The 7,586-nt window shown below is 36.6% G+C and overlaps 1 long non-coding RNA gene across 1 annotated transcript; it reads left to right on the top strand.

Annotated features, from left to right (window-relative positions):
* Window positions 1-6,441: 6,441 nt before the first annotated feature.
* LOC121855559 lies at window positions 6,442-7,164 on the top strand. The gene is made up of 3 exons (XR_006086811.1): window positions 6,442-6,689; window positions 6,982-7,039; window positions 7,137-7,164. It is a non-coding gene; the product is annotated as an uncharacterized LOC121855559 (long non-coding RNA).
* The last annotated feature ends 422 nt before the right edge of the window (window positions 7,165-7,586 follow it).

Genomic DNA, 7,586 nt, shown 5'->3' with positions numbered 1-7,586 from the left:
TTACTATCTTTTGAGACCAGTTTTATTGTAATTGATTTGTGAGTTATGGAGATACAATATGTGGAAAATAAATTACTCTAATTTAATCATGATTATCTAAAAAAAAATATATTTTGATGTTTTTGTCGCTGTTCCCCATTATCTAAAAAAAATATATTTTGATGTTTTTGTTGCTGTTCCCCATGTGCCTATTATCTATGTTGAGGTTTGATGTTCTGGTATTTGCACTATTGCACGTGGACTCACAGGGTTATAAGAACTAAACCTCTACAGACAGTCCCTGGGTTATGTACAAGTTCTGTTCCTACGGACATTCTTAAGTTGAACCACATACCTTATGTGCTTACTGTACTTAGAGAACAATGTTTAAAATTCCACTATATCATATTCCAAGTCCTTATATACATCTAAAATAACTTAATTTAAGAGAAAAGAAGAAATAGAATGACAAAATACAGTAAACGAAGGTACAAAAAAGTTATCAGGTAAACATACTGTAAATTTAAAGTTTAACTTTATGGGACCTTGTTCGTAATGGCAGATGTTTGTAAGTTGGATGTCCGTAACCCTGGGACCTCCTGTATACTGTTACTGGAAGAGTTTCCTTTTTTCCAATTCTCCATCATCTAAATTCACACCAGAAATTCAACTTATCTTAATTAAAGGGTTCAGTACTTGCATTTCTCTCTTTATGCTAACCTGGCATAAAGATGACAGTGTTGCACAGAGATAATGGGGAAAAATCACGCAAAAATCTCTATGATGGTGTATACATAACATTGGCAAACAACACATCGGGCATAAGTTCAACACTAATATATTCTTCTGAGCACATTTCATAGAAACCTACTACATCTAATATATATTATGATTTACTGTTTCCAATACGAACCCACAATCTATACACTGGCAGTAGCATTTGTAGGTACAGCCACACCAAGTTCCATTAGAACACCTAATAATTCCTCTAAGCACATTGTACTGTATTAAAAAACGATTAATTTTATTTAAATATTAATGTGTAACTTAATGTTGTTACTGTAATGGTAACTTCTCATTCTTCTTAATAATAATAGTAATGAAGCAAACAGACAACATATATTGTACCTCTTTATTAAACAGTGACATTGTGTTATACAGTAGTGTTGACATATAGTGTTTCTTCTTGGTATTTCTCCCTTTTCTTTGTACAGTATTCTTTCTTTCTCTTCTTAGCCTCTCTTCCTTCCTCTTCTTTTTAGTCTTCTTTCCTCCCCTTCTTAATTATCTTTTTCCCCTCTTCTTAATCTTTCCTTCTATTTCACGTAAGAGAGGTCATGCCACAATTGTTAGCTCCTTATTAACACTCGAGCTCCATGACTGATATTTGTGTCAATTTTTATTCTTGTCTAATTGGTACAGACACCATTCTCACTTCACTCAAAAGAGAAAAATTCACCAAAGATCGAGTGATTATGATTGATGAGTAAGATTTGGGCACTTCACTCCTCGAACTGTTCTCTCTGATGGTAATCTAACACTATTGTAATTATATATGGTACAGTATATGGCAACCCCTCCTAGCATGAGGCTTGAACACTTCAGTAGTCTCCCAGTTGTGCACTTTTCCTTTAAACTTTCTTCCGTTGTTCCTTCCGCACACCTGCCATCCAACGTGCAGTAATATTCACCTGTAAAATTTATTTTTTTACTAGTTTTACAATATTTTCTTCAGTATTTACTTATTGAAACTTGTAACTGTTGTTTGTGTGAACTGCTGTTGATGGATTTTTTATTTCAAAATCACTTATAGCCAAACTGTACATGCTAGAAAAATTCTAAAAAGACCATAACAAACCTACACATTTATCCTAACCAAACGAATAAAATCATGAAACAAATAAAAGTAATGGCTAAAATTTAAAAGAAAAAGGACAATTTAAGAAAAGATTCCCCCCCATACCCCAGCTTCTGATTTCATCAATGTAAAGTTTAAATGTCTGGTATTTTTGTGGTATACAGTATCTGTTATTGTGACAGAGCAATTTTACATCTAATGTACAGTACTGTATTGTACTGTACTTATTTGATTTCATACGGAAAAAAAGGTTGTAAAAAATTCATCCAAAGAAAAAAAGATGCAGCATGGCACTTCCAGGCCATAAGGTCACAACTAGCCTCATGTGTGGAAGGAATTAGGTGGATGAGTGTTAAACAGTACGGTAAGTCCTCCTCCAACCCGAGGGTTGGGTTCCTAAAAAACGACGTGTTAGAGGAATCTGCGTTAGAGGAACTTAATACAGTATTTAATGAGATTAATAAGAATTGGGAACACCACCACATAAATTCTCATCAGCTGACTCACAGACGTGTGGCTGCTGCAGGGCCGGCTGTGTGTATGCCATCATGTCACATCTAGAGGGAGTGCACCCACAGTTACATATATCTAGCCATAACCCACTGCCTCGAGATATTCACTTCCCCCCCCCCACACACACACACACACACCCATGCTCTTAATTTTTCTTATTTTATAGTTTTATATTATATTTTATTTATTTCTAAGTTACATTAGAGTATTGTAATGATTTTTCCACAACTTATAGTTTCATTACAAGTGAGTCGGCCATGTAGTAGTTATTTATATTTATATTTTTAGCCAAGGCCTTGGCTAGAACCACCTCCACACATGTTCACTTCTCACACATACTCACCCGTCTTCTTCATTTTCCTTATTTTTCAGATTTACTGTATATATTTTCTTTATTTCTAAGCTACCTTAGAATACCATAATGGTTTTCCACAACCCTTGTCGTTTAATTATTAGTTAACAACATACGAAGCTGGCGAGCTACCGTTGCTTCACCCAGGCCACTTTGTAACTTTTCAAAAATTTTAATTTTCTCTTCTAATGTCATCACTTTACGGCTTTTCTTAACTCCACCACCACTTGGAGATAATGTACGTTTAGGAGCCATACTGTTTAAGGGTTTGTTCCCCCTCCCAAAAAACAGTAAAAAGAGGAAAAAGTATATCAACATGGACACACAGCTCTTTGCCTGATTACAGCTTACAAGAGTTGAGGCTGAGGGAGACATGTGTTAGCTAATGTGTTAACAAACTGCATAAATTTGAATTTTCCTGTTCGGAAAATACATTAGTCGCATTTATTTTTGTGTGTATATGTTAATTTGTGTTATAGGAATACGCGTTGGAGGAGGACTTACTATACAGGTATTGAATAGAAGATATTCACATCTGTCTTGTCACCACCCTTGTGGGACAGGTACTGTAAGTGGGCATTGTCAATATTGTCATAATTTGTTTGTTTGTTACCATGGGTGTCACTAATAGACTTTTTTTTATGTAAGCTCTGCTGCTTTCTGGATATTAACAGTGTATTCTTGTTTTATTTTATTGTTATTTTGTTACTATTTTATTAGTCAGTATTGTTTGAATATCATTTCGTAAATTATTACAATATTTTCCGTACAAACCCATCAGATATTAAGGTATTTAAATACAATTCTCCAGGTCTTGGAAGGTGTTTTTCTCAAACATGTAATCCAAGTACCAGGTACTGACACCATAATGAGCTTATGTAAGTTAAAATACACTACATTACTATATGTATTCAATTTGTAGCATACAGTACAGTGTAAATTTATATTTACAAATCTTATTATCTGATGTATTTGAATTGAAACTAGTACATTAATTTATAAAATACTGTACACGTATGGGTATAGTATTCTGTTAACAGTCTTTTCCTAAAATGGGCTTAGAGGAAATTTATTACGGTGTTTAACTTATGTAAGCTGGAGACAAACAAACACTCCTGCTACTAATGATGTGTGTACAGTATTGTATAGATTTATATTAACCCTTTGGTTATGAGGAGAGTCTCTGTGCAGAATAAACTTGTCTGGCATTAGCTAATTATAATAGTAAAAGAGAAGTGGTTAAAGTTTAGTATTTGGTTGGTTTGTATGACAAATGCTTTAATGATTTATGAAATGTATTAATAATTTTATAATAAAATGTGCTGAGAGGGAACATTTATGGTGCTTTAACTGGTCAAACATGAACAAACATTCAGTTTTAATAGTTTATATTGTAGGTCTATATTGAAAATTATATTTTGCAAACTATATTAATAGTGCCCAGAGGATATATTAGTATGTTTAACAGTTTATCACTTACATAAGGTCGGTGTGTTGCTTGACCCATTGTCTTAAATAATTGCCAGCCATCGCATGAGTCTGGTCAATAGCAGACAGTGTTCCTAAATATCTGGACAAAAACACATCTGCTGTTGGAATTATTCTGTATTGAGAAGTCCATTATTGAGAGATTTATTGGATCTAATTGACACCTTGACCAGGTCACCACTTTAAAACTTTATCACAATGTTCTTTAACCTAAAATACAAGTTAAATACACTTAACTATTCTTATCATTTATATATTTATAATGTGTCTGAGCACAACAGCTGCATAACATTAGTGCAAGATACACTCATCACCTCCCCCAGGTTGTGCTGATACAACTGACGCCTAAATTTGTTTTGTTTTTACCCCAAGGTTAAACTTAAGCACACTCCTGTCTTTCTAATTACTATTTAAATATATATTTTTATGTAAAATAGCACATAAGCATAAACGCATGAATTTGTTGTTACTGTATAGGTATTCCCTCTAGCACATTCTACAATGTACTTGTATTATAAACTACAGTATATCAATATGTTGTAATTTGTAAATTACTGCTGTTTTCAATACAAATACACTGGATGCAATAATAATATACTTAAATACAAATCAATTCACAATAATACTGTACTGGTAATTGGAACGATTTCTTCGTCTTAGGCACTATACTTGTGACACACATAATGTGAATAAGTCTTATTCAATATGTTTTGGGTTTATTGCAGTGTTGTTATTATTTTTTACTGTATTTATTATTATTATTTACAGCATTTATTATTATTATTACAGTATTATTTAATAATCAAACACATATTAATGTTTTGACAATGAGTATTACCCCTTTCATTGACTTGGTCAGCCAGGAATACAACAGATAAATTTTAGGTGGATTTAGTCATACTTGGGTCACTCAGAAATGAATCTCCATTTATATTTTGGAGTCAACTGTACACATTTATTTGTTTACGCTTTCATGCCCTACCCTGTTTTTATATTAGACTTTGATGTACATAATTAGAGGTATTGAATGTTAATGTAGCACAAAGCTAATATTTTTTTAACATGCAATCTCGGTATATCATTAGTAGGGTTACCACTGTTCAGGGGCAATATTAATTGGCTACCTAACGTATGATCATTCTACGTTGGTTACTCTTTAAGATTGGAGCCGTCCCTTCCAATTTGTGTTCTTCTAAATGAATGTAATGTACCGTATATAATCTATGAAGGGATGAAACGTCTTTTCCCTTAAGTGTTTCATATTTTTAGCTGATGTTACTGCAGCTAACAAGAGGACCTGCCTTATTCTCCCACATTCTTTTTCGTGGAGGTTTGTTGATTCCCATTGCTCAGTCCTATATTTTATTGGAAAGAAACCAATGATATTTCCATTCTTGCTGCTGATATTAGTATGAGTAGTTCCACACACACACACACACACTCTGGAAGTAGTACATACTGTACCGTAGTTTGCAGGGGACCTAGGTCTTGCATATAAATTTAACCATTTATGGAGTTTAATATGCGCTGTTTACTTTGGTGGAGAAAGCTTGAGGAATCTGACTTAACCACAATTAATACTAATGATTATAAAATGAATGATAACATACCATTCATCAAACTACATTTCATTTATATTTTTATATTCAAGTCTAGCTATAACCCCTTTTGCCTCAAACCTGGAGCATTTGTATTAAATATGTGGTTTAGATTAATTCTCTGAGGGGAGTAGCAGTGTGCAGGGACAGATCCAGGAATATCAAAAGGTACAAGAAGTTGTTAGTGAGGGAACGTGGCGAGCACAGAAAGCCAACCCAGCTGTTTTTTTGTTGTTTTTTTTTGGGGGGGGGGGTTTGAGTGTGCCGCTCTCCCCCCTCCCCCCAATTTTTATTTTTAAATCTGACCGCATGATATTAGGAGATATTCTGAGGTCAATAGGAATTACTTTTTACTGCACAAAAAATGCATTAAAGAAAAAGTATTGTCATTTTCTGATGAAAAGGGGGGTGCAGACCCCAACCTGGATCTGCCCTTAGTGTGTGTTATCTGGATTAGGGGAGCAGTGTGTGTTATCTGGAGTAGGGGAGCAGTGTGTGTTATCTGGAGTAGAGGAGCAGTGTGTGTTATCTGGAGTAGAGGAGCAGTGTGTGGTATCTGGAGTAGAGGAGCAGTGTGTGTTATCTGGAGTAGAGGAGCAGTGTGTGTGGTATCTCACAGATGAAGGGCAGTGTGTGTTATCTCTGGAGTAGAGGAGCAGTGTGTGTTATCTGGAGTAGAGGAGCAGTGTGTGTTACCTGGAGTTGAGGAGCAGTGTGTGTTATCTGGAGTAGAGGAGCAGTGTGTGTTATCTGGAGTAGAGGAGCAGTGTGTGTTACCTGGAGTTGAGGAGCAGTGTGTGTTATCTGTAGTAGGGGAGCAGTGTGTGTTATCTGGAGTAGAGGAGCAGTGTGTGTTATCTGGAGTAGGGGAGCAGTGTGTGTTATCTGGAGTAGAGGAGCAGTGTGTGTTCGCTGGGTAGGGGAGCAGTGTGTGTTATCTGGGTACAGGAGCAGTGTGTTATCTGGAGTAGGGGGAGAGGTGTGTGTTATCTGGAATAGAGGGCAGTGTGTGTTACCTGGAGTAGGGGAGCAGTGTGTGTTATCTGGAGTAGGGGAGCAGTGTGTGTTATCTGGAGTAGAGGAGCAGTGTGTGTTATCTGGAGTAGAGGAGCAGTGTGTGGTATCTGTAGTAGGGGAGAGGTGTGTGTTATCTGGAGTAGAGGGAGCAGTGTGTGTTATCTGGAGTAGGGGAGGTGTGTGTTATCTGGAGTAGGGGAGCAGTGTGTGTTATCTGGAGTAGAGGAGCAGTGTGTGTTATCTGGATGAGCAGTGTGTGTTATCTGGAGTAAAGGAGCAGTGTGTGTAATCTGGAGTAGAGGAGCAGTGTGTTATCTGGAGTAGAGGGCAGGTGTTATCTGGAGTAGAGGAGCAGTGTGTTTATCTGGAGAAAGGGGCAGTGTGTGTTATCTGGAGTAAAGGAGCAGTGTGTGTTATCTGGAGTAGAGGCAGTGTGTGTTATCTGTAGTAGAGGAGGTGTGTGTTATCTGGAGGGAGCAGTGTGTGTATCTGGAGTAGAGGAGCAGTGTGTTATCTGTAGTAGAGGGGCAGTGTGTGTTATCTGGAGTAGAGGAGCAGTGTGTTATCTGGAGTAGGGGAGCAGTGTGTGTTATCTGGAGTAAGGGCAGTGTGTGTTATCTGGAGTAAGGCAGTGTGTGTTATCTGGAGTAGAGGAGCAGTGTGGTATCTGGGTAGAGGCAGTGTGTATCTGGAGTAGAGGGCAGTGTGTGTTATCTGGAGTAGAGGGCAGTGTGTGTTATCTGGAGTAGGGGAGCAGTGTGTGTTATCTGGAGTAGAGGGC

Source organism: Homarus americanus, unplaced genomic scaffold (assembly GCF_018991925.1).
Source record: "Homarus americanus isolate GMGI-L3 unplaced genomic scaffold, GMGI_Hamer_2.0 scaffold48406, whole genome shotgun sequence".
Lineage (NCBI taxonomy): Eukaryota > Metazoa > Arthropoda > Malacostraca > Decapoda > Nephropidae > Homarus > Homarus americanus.
This window is presented reverse-complemented; position numbering and strand designations above follow the sequence as displayed.